The following is a 13844-nucleotide window of genomic DNA, read 5'->3' on the forward strand; positions in this document are numbered from 1 at the left end:
GAAATCAAAACAAAAATAATAAATAGTAATAATTTCTTAATAATAATTTGAATTTTTAATATTAACTCCATTTTATATTTTTTGGAAATTCATATCCCAACTCTTCTGTACAACTGGGTAGTACAACTAAGAACATTGTTTCTATAAAATATTAAATATTTTGCAAAACAATGAATAAACTCTTATGAAATATTGGGAACAGCTGATAGAAAAGTACCAAAGGTTGCTCAACATGACCACCACCCAACATATCAAGCATCAAAAATCACCTACTCCACTGACGTACTCTAGAATATATCTTACTTCATAAACCTCCAAATTCTAAGGGGTAAATAAACATGTACCATTTTAAGAATAGTTTACGCAGTTATCAACGCAATCACTCCGCGGTTCTACTTCCTTTCTCTGGGAATAGGCCTCCTAATACATTATCTCAACTAGAAGCCAAACTCCCTTAGCTTAACCTCAGCGCAGTGACCGCATCGCCTGTACGTCCATCGTCTAGATTGGCACCGGTTTCACAATTTATTTTTGGAATTAGTAAACCATACTCAGCCATCCAGAATCTGCATATTCTACAAGGCTCTCTCCCCTGTAAAGCAAAGAACGTTTTGACAGATACGGCCAAATAATTTTTACAAAGAAATATTCAAGAATATTGCAATGGTAGAACTTTTCCGGACTTGTCTTGAAAGAAAGTTGAATTACGATGCCCTCATAAATCGGTGCTGGATCGTTATATAATAGTTAGTCCCAGTTAATGTTGTCGAGATTTTTTTTAATTCTAACTAACGGCTAATTTGTAATTTTAAAATGAAAATTAGAAACAAAAAACAAAAACTCGACAGCGTTACCTTGTAAAATATATTCAGAAATAGTGTTTAAAATTTCAAAAAGATCAGTGCAGTAGTTTTGAAGTTTACGTGAGTTGAGGGAAAAACGCTTTAAAGCTTGTAACCCAAAAACCACCAAAACACGGCACCAGGCTATTGATCGCCTATCGTCTGCGAATGTAGAAGTAGTTAGCCGGTCGTTCGTGGGAATGTCTGCGGTGTAAAGGAGAAATAGAATTGGGCCAAGGGCGCTACCTTGGGGAACTCCAGCCTCTATAGTGTAATCGTCGGATCTTGTAGTTTTGCATCTCACGGCGAATTCTCTGTTGTAAAGGTACGATTCAAGTATCCTTTGAGGGCTTTCCGCCAGAATAGTTCTGATTTTATGCATAAGGCCATCAAGCCAGACTAGATCAAAAGCCTGTGCAACGTCAAGGAATAGCGCCTTGCAGTATTCTCGATATTCGAATGCTCTGTTGTTATTCTGTTTAAAGCCAAATTGATGTGCCGGGAAGTAGCGAAGTCGTGCAATCCCGTTAAAGAGTTTACAAATGACCTCAGTTGCACAGGTTGGGAGTTTAATTAGCATTTTGGTAGTTATTAGATCACCGCCTGGGGTCTTTTTTGGTTTCGCTGATTCCCGTTAAAGAGTTTACAAATGACCTCAGTTGCACAGGTTGGGAGTTTAATTAGCATTTTGGTAGTTATTAGATCACCGCCTGGGGTCTTTTTTGGTTTCGCTGATGACTTTTGCAACTTCTTTTGGTTGAAACAGAATGGGAAACAGGGTTGGACCAAATGTACAAGTTCTGTCTTTTTCGCTTCTGGTCCAGCTGCACGAAGAGTCTCTTATGGGAATTACTGTTTCGGCCGGTGCACTTTGGGTGGTCCCTCCACAAGGAATGCTTGGTGCTGGTGGGTGAAAGTTTGCATAAGGGTTTGCATGGTGGTTTTTATGAAGGACATAAATTCCATCATATTTTGTTGCAAAGTAATCATCATAGTTCCCTTGTTACCTTTTTGGCTGTATGGCTCTATGTGAGCTGTGTCTAATCGTGGAGCACTGGCGTAAGAAGAGCCAAATGATTACCTGGCTGCTTTCGCGAAGAAGACTTTCGGTGTTCTGGGAGCGTGCCGTTGTCGCTCGTTGCATCCGACTTTTCATCTCCTTGTAGACTGGACAGCCTCTGTAGCTTGCTGTGTGGTTTCCTTGGCAGTTTACACACTTTTTAGTGAGAGAGTCTTCCTTGTTGGCAGGGCAGGGTTCGGATCCGTGGCAATTTCCACAAGCTACACATACTGACCTGAGGGTGCAGTAAGCCCTGGTGGGTCCGTATACCTGGCAATTTGTGCATTGCACTGGCCGTTCCGTTTGTGCGGCTCTTCTACTGTTACACCATGATGCAGCAACTTGTAGCTTGGGTGCATTGCTCTACCTTAAATAGTGGTTGCAGCTTCTTGTTTTTGTTCATAATTTTTATAACATTTGTTGCGAAATAACCGTTTTCTTTTAAAGCGTCTGTTATTTCAGAGGGGGTCACATAGGATTCTATTACCTTAAGCACAACTTGCAAGCCTTTGCGGCTTTTTAGCTGGTACGTGTAGTAATTCTTTTTGGCATCGTTTAAGTATTTGGCATCGTTTGACACTAACACGGAAATCGTCTTTAGTTTTGGTTTGCAGTTTAGTTTTGCTTATATTCCCTTTTCATAAGCTGAATAACATGAAAGTTATCTTTTCCGACTAGCTCAACTATTTTGTTGACTAGGGCATTCGAGATCTTCTCCCGAATAAAGATAGGTAGTGGTTTAAGTTTTCTTGGGGCTAATTGTTCAGAATCTGTTTCGGGCTCCACCAGAATGGAAAATCTATTTTTATTTAATAAAGCTTATTGACGATTAAAAATTTCTTCTATCAAGGGCTGACAGGCTTTACCCCTTCATGAAGGATACCTCTCAATTGGGGGAGAATGTTCGTATAGGTAGCTTAACATAACTAGCACCCAAAAAATCAAGCAGAAGCCAAGTTGGGGATAGAGCCAGGCGCTCAGTATCGCCCGCTGGTTATGAAAATGCTGATCAGCATAGTATAGTCAATGGTTGACTCAATGTGTAACTAAGTCGGCTGCATACTGACCCGCAAGCTGATCAGTTCATTCTTGCAGTTTCCTATCTTACTTACAATTATAAATGTATAAACAAGTGAAACCGCTTAAAAGTTCTTGAAACAAAACGTTCAAATACCTCGAATTGCGCTCAAGCAACATTTTTTAAAATTTTTAGTCTTTTTAATTGTGATGATTTTGTATCTCTTCTTAGATCAAGTCTTCCAAATAATTAGTGCGACTATCCCTGATTATTGGCGAAAAATATAAGTACTTTCAGTACAGAATACAATTTTGGGCCCCGATTGTATCGAACAATAGACCGATTTGTCTTCTTAGTATTAGTTTTAATCACATGTTATCTGATAGATCTAACGTTTTAAGGAATGTGTTAATGACGTTATAAGTTATAGAACAAAACTTACAACAAAATAAATGTATTTTGTGGTTGCTGTATTTTATATAAGTAAAGCATTCGACGCAATATGTATTTTTTTGCTTTGTCAAATGAGATAATTTTGATAGTGCAAATATAGGCTTCATATTTAAATTAGTTAAAATAGTTGTATACAAACATATATGCAAAGAAAGTTTTCTGAGTCCTGTTCTTTTTAATATATATACTAAAGAAAAACTTTATACTCGAAACTTATTGACGATTAAACTGTACTTGGATCTGGTGTGGTAATGATAAGGCATAAGCAAAGGTCAAAACAGAGAGAGCTACCAATGACGTTCAGGATGATAAAGTCGTTTCAAACCCATCGCGTAAATCCGTTTCGTCGAGTATGGAGCTGAAATCTGTGACTTGCATGAATTCAGAATTCAAGGGACTTGTGGACACAGGTGTTAAACTGTGTTTGATATATAGGCGTGTTTTTTTGAAGCTAGGCCTAGGTGAAAGTCAAGTTCAACATTCGGTTGCTTCAAAACACATGTTCTTATCGACGGAATTGACATGTCAGTCTAGTTTCGTGTTAGACAGCGTTGACATAAGACAAAGTTCTTGTGTGCAACTAATATAGTCTGTGTATGATCAGCTCAAACGAGTATATGACAGTTCCGGCAGTAGATTTGGAGCATCTTTAGAAGCTTCAGAAGTTGTGTCATTGATCGACTATTATAAGCCCAAAAGAAAGCACATTTCCCCACTTGAGATGAAGATCCTGTTGACAAGTGACGAGTCCCTTATTTTTTAACATTCGAGGCGTTTTGCTTATTTTGATCAGAAAATTGTAGATGATAAGTTTCAAGAATTGCTAGAGGAAGGGAGTATCAAGCCTAGTACAACCGAATTCGCCTCGCCAGTGATTCTTGTAGATAAGAATAAGGGGAAGAAGCGCTTGTGTTGCGAATATCGCAAGTTAAATAAAAAGATTTTCAGAGATAACTTCCCAAAAGCTCAAATGGATTGTGTGATCAAAAAGCAACAGGGTGGAAAAGTTTTTACAACGCTAGACTTAACCAATGGTTTTTTTCATGTGCCTGTTTCGCCAGAATCCCTAAAGTATACATCGTTCGTAACTCAGAGAAGTCAATATGAGTTCGTGTTTGTACCATTCGGTATAACGAACTCTCCAGCAGTGTTTAACGGGTTTATCATGACACTCTTTCGTGATCTGATTTAGAACGAGGATGCGGTCATATACATGGACGATGTTATCTTGACGAGGGCGTGCAGAAATTGAAGCGAGTTTTGGAAATGGCACAAGAAAATGACTTGCGCATAAATTGGAGTAGGTGTCATGTAGTAGAAAGCGGTACCATTAAGCCAGGGCATGAAAAAACTCGAGCAGTAGCTGATTTTCCGATTCTGCGCGATAAGGAAGGTGTACAAAGATTCTTATGATTGACGTCGTACTTTCGTAGGATTGTGGAAGGATATGCCGTAGTTGCCAAGCTGTTGTCCGACATGTTGCGCAAAGAAGTAAAATTTTAGTTTCAAGACAAACAACTAGCAGCATTTCAAAAGCTAAAAGAGGCGTTGATCAGGAGATCAGTACTGAAGCTTTTAAATCATTCGCTGGATACAGAAATCCTTATCGATGGATCCAAGTTCGAGATTCCGGTGATAACCTGTGGCACCCAGTTTTCTACATGAACCGTAAAACCAACCCGCGTGAGGAAAATTATCATTCCTATGAAATAGAAGTTCTTGCAGTCATTGGATCCTTGATAAAGTGGCGGGTATACATTCTAGGAAAGACGTTTAATATTGTCACGGACTGTAACGCTTTTATCAAGACCATGAAGAAGAAAGAGACTCCGCTCAGAGTGTCTAGATGGGCAATGTATCCACAAGATTTCGATAAGAAATGCCTTCTTTAAATATGTGTAATTGCAATCTACTCGAATGTCAGGGATGAAGTCGTCAGTTGTTTGGAGCTCCAGGCTGTTTACTTGGAAATCCGTACAGGACAGCGTCAGATCGTATAGCTGAAGTTTTATCCCATAGGGAGAAGATCCAACATTTGCTGATTGCTACAGGAGTGTCTGGGGGAAACGGACAAGTAGAACGCATGCATAAAATATTTGTTCCAATGGTCTCCGAACTAAGCCAGGTTACTGGTATAAGACTGTAAGGAAGGTAAAGCAGATCATAAACAAAACAGAGCCGAGGAGCACAAAAGTTTTGCCATCTTTGCCATCTATTAACGTGGGGTTATGCGTATTCCAGGAGATGTCCAACTTAAGTTTTTGATACACTACGGTTTGATAGCGGAGTTAGACGATGAAAGCGACAAGCTGAGGAAGAAAGCAATGGAGAACATTCAAGAGTATCCAAGCGGAGAACTAGAAAGCTGTTGTTGCTAAAAGAAAGGTAGAGAAGATGTTCCACGTTAATCATTTGGTAGCTATTAAACGCACCTAGTATAGAACCGGATTGAAATTGAAAGGAAAGGGTAGGAGAAGGTGATGGGACATATAAAACAGCCCATTGTGGGATGTGGTAGTGAAGGAAAGTGGTCTCACCTTCTGAGCTTATGTCTTTCCCTTTCTGTACTCCATATTTGTGAAATATACAAATTTAACATTTTTTTACACATTAAAAAATAAAAAACAAAAATTTGAATTTAAGAGATTTTTGTTTATGGAATAGTTGACCACCGCTAGTTATCGATTGTAATCCCGTTAAAATTTTGAAAAACTGAAAACTTTAGATTTTAAGTTTTCACCACATTTCAAAAAAACAAACTTCGTTTTATCTACATTTTCTTCGTGGAACCACCCTTAAGATAATTTTAAATTTTTTCCACAATTCAAAAAATATAAGGGTTTAATTTTTCAAAATTTGTTTTTGTTGAATCGTTCGTCCACCAAAAGTTATCGTTTTTCCACCCTTTAGAAAAAGTCCGAGCTTTAGCAATTATGCCAATTAAGAATTTTTCCCCACATTTCAAAAAAACAAAAAGTCGAAATTTTCAACATTTTTTATACCCTTGCAGAGGGTAGAAGTTTGCAACTCAGTGAAGGAGACCCCATAAAGTATATATATTCTTGATCAGCGTCACAAGACGAGTCAATCTAGCCATGTCCGTCTGTCCGACTGCCCGTCCGTTTCTGCGCAAACTAGTCTCTCAGTTTTGAAGCTATCGGGCTGAAACTTTACCAAAAGTCTTCCTTCTATTGCAGGTAGTAATAAGTCGCAAGCAGCCGGATCGGGCAACTATATCTTATATAAAAAATTTTTTAAAAAAATTATATTTTTGGTGTTTTTTAACATATACCTTCCTAAGCTTGGATAAATCATTTTTAAACTAGTTCTGAATTTCGAATTAAATTTTATCAAAATCGGATGACTATATCATATAGCTCCCATAGGAACAATCGAAAAATTAGTGGTAAAATAATAAAGAAAAATTATATCTTCGGTGTTTTTTAACTTATAACCTCCTTCGCTTGGAAATAACATTTTTTATTTAGTTTTGAATTTTGAATTAAATTTTATCAAAATCGGACGACTATATCATATAGCTGCCATAGGAACAATCGGAAAATAAGTAGGAAATCATGAAATAAAAATTATATATTTGGTGTTTTTTTAACATATAACCTTATAAGCTTGAAAATAAATTTTGTTAATTAGTTCTTAATTTTGAATTAAATATTATTAAAATCGGACGACTATATCATATAGCTGTCATAGGAAGGATCGGAAATTGGTGGGAAATAATATGAAAAAAATTATAGTTTTGAGGCTTTTTGACATATTATCTTACATTCAATTCAATTTAATAAAATTTTTGATTATTATTTATAACTGCATAGATATACAAACTTCGGCTCGCCGAATTTAACTTCCTTTCTTATTTCATGAAATCCGTTGTCTACCGCAAGTTATCGCTTGTCCACCCTTTAGCATTTTGAAAATGTCCGAACTTTAGCAAATATGCCAATTTTTGTTTTTCGAACAATTTTAAAAACCGAAGTACAAATCAAATAAAAAATGTTTTTTGAATCACTTAACGGCTCCCATAGGAATTAACTAACGTTGATTATTTCTTATAATTGCAAGGTTATACAAAATTCGGCTTGCCGAGGTTAACTTCCTTTTTTGTTTTCTTTTCTTCTGGTAATTCCTTATCTTCATGTTTGTTTGTTTCCACAGCGATTGACTGAGATATGCACTAGTTAGAAAACGCGTAGTCTTGCCCAATTAGTACTTTAATCGCCACCGCCCCTCTCATTATCATATGCGGGTGCTGGGAGAATTACCATAATCCATAAATTAACTAATTTACCTAATGGCTCCTCACCCACATCCCCATTTAACAGTATTCATCTCGTGACCTCTTGCGTCATTATGAGCAATTAATATCCAAAAAAAATAAAAGTCCAAATATTTTTTTGGGCCCCAGAACGTTTTAATTGTCAAAGATTCTCACCTTTCCACAAAAGGATTATAAAGAAATCGGTCAAGTAATATACTCACAAGACTGACTTCCTATCTCTGGCACGTCCCATAAAGGGGTTGAAAACACCGCGCGACAACGCACAAGTATACCTGTAATTAAAACGGGGGAAAAAAACTGACGTTTATTTTGTAGCACAATACTAAATTTATTCAATTATTTTGGTATTGTGAACATGATTTTTTATGTTTTTCTAGATTTTAATATATGAGTGGTTAATTTTGTAAACTGAAATTCGATGTAGTATCAAGTATTGACTCTTCTTCAAATGTCTCTCTAACGCAACAATACCTTCTTACCTAGTCAAAATATTTTTACACAACTCATAAGAAATTTGTATATAGTGTTGTAATGAGAACACTCAGTTTTTGTAGTTTCCTTTTTAGGTCTTTATTCAGAAGGCTGGATCAGCATTAGTGCCGCTACCAACGTCAAGTTGTGTCTGATTTTACAATTCTCCTTAGGTTCTTAGGTTCTGCCTACAGTTGGACGGCAGACAGACGGCTATTGTTTATATATATATAATATATATATTAGTTTGTTTAATTATGCTTTCTTTAGCTGGAGCGCGAGGGTATTATATGTACTTGAGTTTGGCTGAGCGGCCGGCGTGTCCAACAGAATGCTGACACTTGCACTTTCTCTGAGCGCGCCGATCGACTCATGTTTCGGCCATTTAGGTTTTTGACCGGGCCTTTGTTTATGAAATCACTGCAACAAAGTGTTACATTGTGTTTGCTTCAAGCACTCTTGGTACAGAAGTTATTCAATATATGTGCATACTACATCTCCCTCCTTTTGAAAAATAACGTAATATTATGAAGTTATTTTATTAGTATATTTGACTTTATAATTTATTTATTTTTTATTTATTTATTTATTTATTTTTAATTTTCTTTTTTTTTTGGTTTTGTTTAGATACAAAGAGACTGGAATTGGGAATGATATTCGTATTTAAAGAAGAAGTATTTCTAAAGCATGGCCATGCTAAATACACATATGAAGTAAACGTTTTTAATCTATTTCTATTTCTTATTATTTCTTATTTTCTTTTATCTTTACTCTAGCTCTTTTGTATGCTGAAAGTAGAATATCTATACATATCTATATTTACTTTCCTTAGCATAGTCATCTATATTATATATGGGCTCTATAATTTCTATACTATTAAATTGTTTTGGTAAATTATTTGTTTTACCAAATACTAGCTCGTACGGGCAATAATTATGTGCCATTGAAGGGGTCGTGTTGAAACAAAAAACGAAATATTGAAGTCATACGTCCCAATCAGTTTTATCAAACGTTATATATGAGCGTATGTATTCATTGAAAGTTCTGTGACTTCGTTCTATTCAGATCATCTATAATTGAATTCTTATATTCGGTACCCATGTCCGTAATGAACGTCTTCATTGGACCGTACTTCAGAATAAATGATTCAAAAATTGCTTTTGCGACAGTGTTCGCGTTTTTATTTGGAACTGGTATGGCAACTAAATATTTAGTTAGGTCACATATTAGAGTGCTATTCTCATTGCCATTTTCTGATTTTGGTAATGGACCTATAGTGTCCTCTATCACTCTGTCGAAAGCATTTATAGGCGTATCAGTTATTATTAATGGAGTCTTATTGTGCTTAGTTATTTTAGCTTTCTGGCATTTCTGACATTTTCGTATGTATTCAGTAATATCTCGAGTCATACCTTTCCAAAAATAATGTCTTTTGACCTTGCCCAAGGTTTTTTAATGCCAGTATGACCTCCTTGTATTGGGTCATCATGTAATTTAGACAGTATTGCTTCTTTCTCGTTTTGTTTTTCTATAAGGGTCACCGGGTTGAGTAGCGCTACTCTCAATGATTTCAACATATGGGCAATTGCCCATAATTTTAAAATTATCAATTGAAACATGTTTGAGTTGGCTGACTTTGTGAATACCGGCCTGCTTTTCAAGCCTTTGAAAGAATTGACCTAAGTCAATGATTCCATTAAGATACAAATCGCTAACATCATATCTTGCTGTAATTTTCTTTCCGTGCTTAAATAAACACATTTTGTTATTTACATGCAAGGTCACTACTTTACGTACTTCGTCATTGTTTATGACTTCATACACTTCGTTGGGCATAGAAGCTTTCTCTATAGATTGCGTTGGCAACTCTATTTATTTTTTTCCGCTCGGAATTTCTGTCTATTTTGATATCTAGTAGTGACTTTCTTTATATTTCCAGTAATGTTTTGTAGATCTTTAATGGTTATTCTTGATAACGCCTCAGCTACATAATTGTCTTTTCCCTTTAAATATTCGACTGTAACGTCGTATTCTTCTAGTTCGAGCCTCATACGTTTCAGTTTAGAACTGGAATTGGTCATTGAGAAAAGGTATATTAAAGGCCTATTGTCTGTTCTTATTAAGAAATGCTTTCCATATATATATGGTCTGAAATGTAATATCGACCAATGAATTGCAGCTAATTCCTGTTCAGTAGTACATTTGTTACTTTCACCTTTAGTGAAAGCTCTTGATACATATGCAATGGGAAGTTGGAGTCCGTTATGGTTTTGAGTTGAAACCGCTCCACACGCTTGTTTACTTGCATCAGTAATTATTCAAAATTCTTTGCTAAAATCGGGATATTGTAGCAAAGTAGGTTCCATTAGTTTTGTTTTTAAATATTGGAATGCGTTTTGGCATTCATCTGTCCATTCGAAAGGTACATTCTTTTTACATAATCTTGTTATGCGCCGTGAATATTCGGCGAAATGTTTTATGAAACGTCTATAATAATTGGGTAATTCATAATGACGTCATATTTCTTGTCGTTTGGAAGTATTCCTTTATCTCTGCATTTATGACCGAGAAAGGTCACTTCATGCATAAAAAATGAACATTTTTCTGGTTGTAGCTTTAGATTGTATTTCCTGCATTTCTCAAAAACGTCTGTTAAGTTTTTAAGTATATGTTTCTCGGAACAACATATAACTATTAAGTCATCCATATAAAGGAATGCTTGTGAAGGTTTTAATCCAGAGAATGCAATAGTCATCATTCTTTGGAATGAATTAGGCGCTATTTTTAATCCGAAAGGTAATCTCGTGAAGCGATACGAGCCCTTGCTCGTTGAAAATGACGTTGAACTTTTTTCGAGTTCAATTTGATGAAATCCTGACATTAAGTCAAGGCATGAAAATAATTTTATTCTAGGTAATGGGAATTTATCTGATAGTATTTTTTATTAATCTGGCGGTAGTCAATTACTAATCGCCATTTCTTTACATTTGACCCGGGGGATGATTTCTTAAGTACAAGTAACAATGGGCTATTATATTCGGATACTGACGTTTCGACAATCCCGTCAGAGATTAATTTTTCTACTTGCTTTTCTATTTCGTTCACCAGACTGTGTGGGCTTCGATAGTTCTTTATATAGACCGGCTCATCATCTTTTAATCTCAGTTTCTGTTTATAAAAATTATTTGTAGTTATTGATTCGGTTTCCAATCAGAATATATCGCTAAACTGGGTGCATAAGCCAGAAAGCTGTGCCTTGAACTGTGGAGGGAAGTGTTTTGATAGTTTTGATAGTACGGATTTTTTTCTATTGTCTGAATTTGTGTTGACTACATCGTAGTTCGAAAGTGATTCATATGTTAGGTTATCTGTACTGACTACTTGGTCGGTATTTGTTGTGTTTAATAGTCTTATGAAGGCATTATTGGATGTTGCTATGGTATTTGCAACGTAAATACCATGCCGAATTTCCTGATTTGGAATTAATACACTGTCTTCTTTTGAATTAAGTTCAATTTCCGAATAACTTGGGATCTTACTGGCAGAAGTATTGAATTATTGCCAAAACTTGCCAGCTATTGGTACAATAATTGGAAATTTTAAATTCCAATCTTAAGATGGCTTGAAGTCTAATCGGCAGTTGTATTTTTTAATAAAGTCGATGCCTATTATTCCATCGCATGGAATTGGGAAATGTGAATTTAGAATATGAAAATCGTGTGGAATTATCTATTTAGTTGTCCATATTTTTATAGAAACTAAACCTTTGGAATTGGTTATTATTTTGGGTCATTCTTACATTGCTTTGGTTATTGCCATTGTGGCCGCGGTTCGAGTTACCACCGCCTCCATAGTTTCCTCTATATTGGCCTCGTCCTCTATTGTTATTGTCGTAATTGTTATTGTTGTTGTAGTTATTGTGGTTGTAGTTAATGTGATTGCCACGAAAATTACCTCTATAATTTCCACGTCCGTTTCCACAGCCGCGCTGTGGATAATTCTTAAAATATAGGACGGTGTTTGACTGTCCAGTTGCTTCAGTGCAACAAATTTGAAACGGCTTCGTTCATAGTACTAAATGTGCCAGCTTGCATGATAGGTTTTACCTTAACGATTGTACAATTTTTAGTCATTGCTTTGACTGCATGCTGAGTGGAATAACTTCTGGCTAACTCTAGGGGTAAGCCATCTGTTATATATGCAACTATTAAAGATTTTGTCATCTGCTCAACCTCTTGTGTATATTTGTTGGCAGTTTTACTGCGTTGCTGTAGGTTCATCAGTTTTGCTGACAACACTTTTACAGTTTCGCCTTTGACGTTGCTTTTTAATCTGGAAATCACTTCAATTGTTGTTGTTTCATTTCCGATTAGATTTCTGGCGACACCTTTCAGCTTTGTTTTTATTATGGAAACTGCTAATTATTCGTGCTTGCCTTTTATTGATTCTATTATTTGTAATGCATCAATAAAACTTGTTAAGTTTTCAGCTTTACCATCGAAAACTGGTATAAGCTTGGATGCTGTATTAATAAAATCAATATTGGATTTTGCCATTGTTATATTACTTCCTATTAAGCTTTCTTATATACTTGAACTATCATCAGAATCTGTAGAACTATCCAGATCTGACATTAAAACAGCTGGAATAGTAAGATTATTTAAATCTTGCTCTTCTATTTTAGGATTTGTTTCTGTAAGGTCTTCCTATTCTATTTGGTCAATATCAGTTTGTTTTGTTGATTCCGGTTCATCACCAGTTTCAATTGCTAGGGAAGTGTTAAGTATAGTCGGTAGTGATATGTCCAACTTCAACTTTTGTTTAATTGGATACTTGGGACCAATGATCTTGATTTAATTTTTCCCTCTGGCCATATATTAATATTCGTGCTTCATTAAAGCATTTTACCAGAATTTCTACATGTTTTTTAATGGTATTTTTTGAATTGGCCTGTTTTGAGTAAGTGACTTATATGATGTATTAAAGGCAACTTTTATGTTATTTATCTGTTTATATAATTCATTCCATTCCATTATATTATGGATATTAATTATTTCTTAAAGACCATCATTACTATCTTTCTACCTAGTATTGGGTGTTTGTCTACTACTGATCTAACTTTTACCCCTGAAATGGTGGATAGGACAATTCCCTTTTGGGTGCTTGTGCAATGAATTAGAGGAGAGGCATCTAAATTAAATGTTTCAATATATAAATTTTCTTATTCATAAATGCTTACTGAAGTTGGTGCAACTAATTGCAAAATTCTTTCTTTAAAATGTATATCCCTATCATATGTGTCTCTAATTGCTTTTAGAGTAGCCATTTTTAATTAATTTATTAGTATTTTATTTGTTTTTTTTAATTCCATTCTCTTCAATTTTTTTTTTTTATTTGATAAAAGCAATATTTTTATATTAATGTTGTTTGTGCCAATAACAATTTTTTTTCTTTTAATTTTGACCAGATCATTTGCCTGGCTGATATATTTTTTCTTAAGACATTTATTATGCAATTTATAAAGTTTATAAAAACAATTTGCGCACATTATGACAACAATTATTATAAACAAAGTATGGATTAATTCTAAGTCAATGTTATTAATAATAACTTTTGCAGTGGAATCTATCTTTCTATTTTTTTTTTGTTTTTTTGGGTTACTACATTTTTTGGTCTGTCAAATACTTTAGATTTTTGAATTAA

Source organism: Drosophila biarmipes, chromosome 3R (genome assembly GCF_025231255.1).
Source record: "Drosophila biarmipes strain raj3 chromosome 3R, RU_DBia_V1.1, whole genome shotgun sequence".
Taxonomy (NCBI): domain Eukaryota; kingdom Metazoa; phylum Arthropoda; class Insecta; order Diptera; family Drosophilidae; genus Drosophila; species Drosophila biarmipes.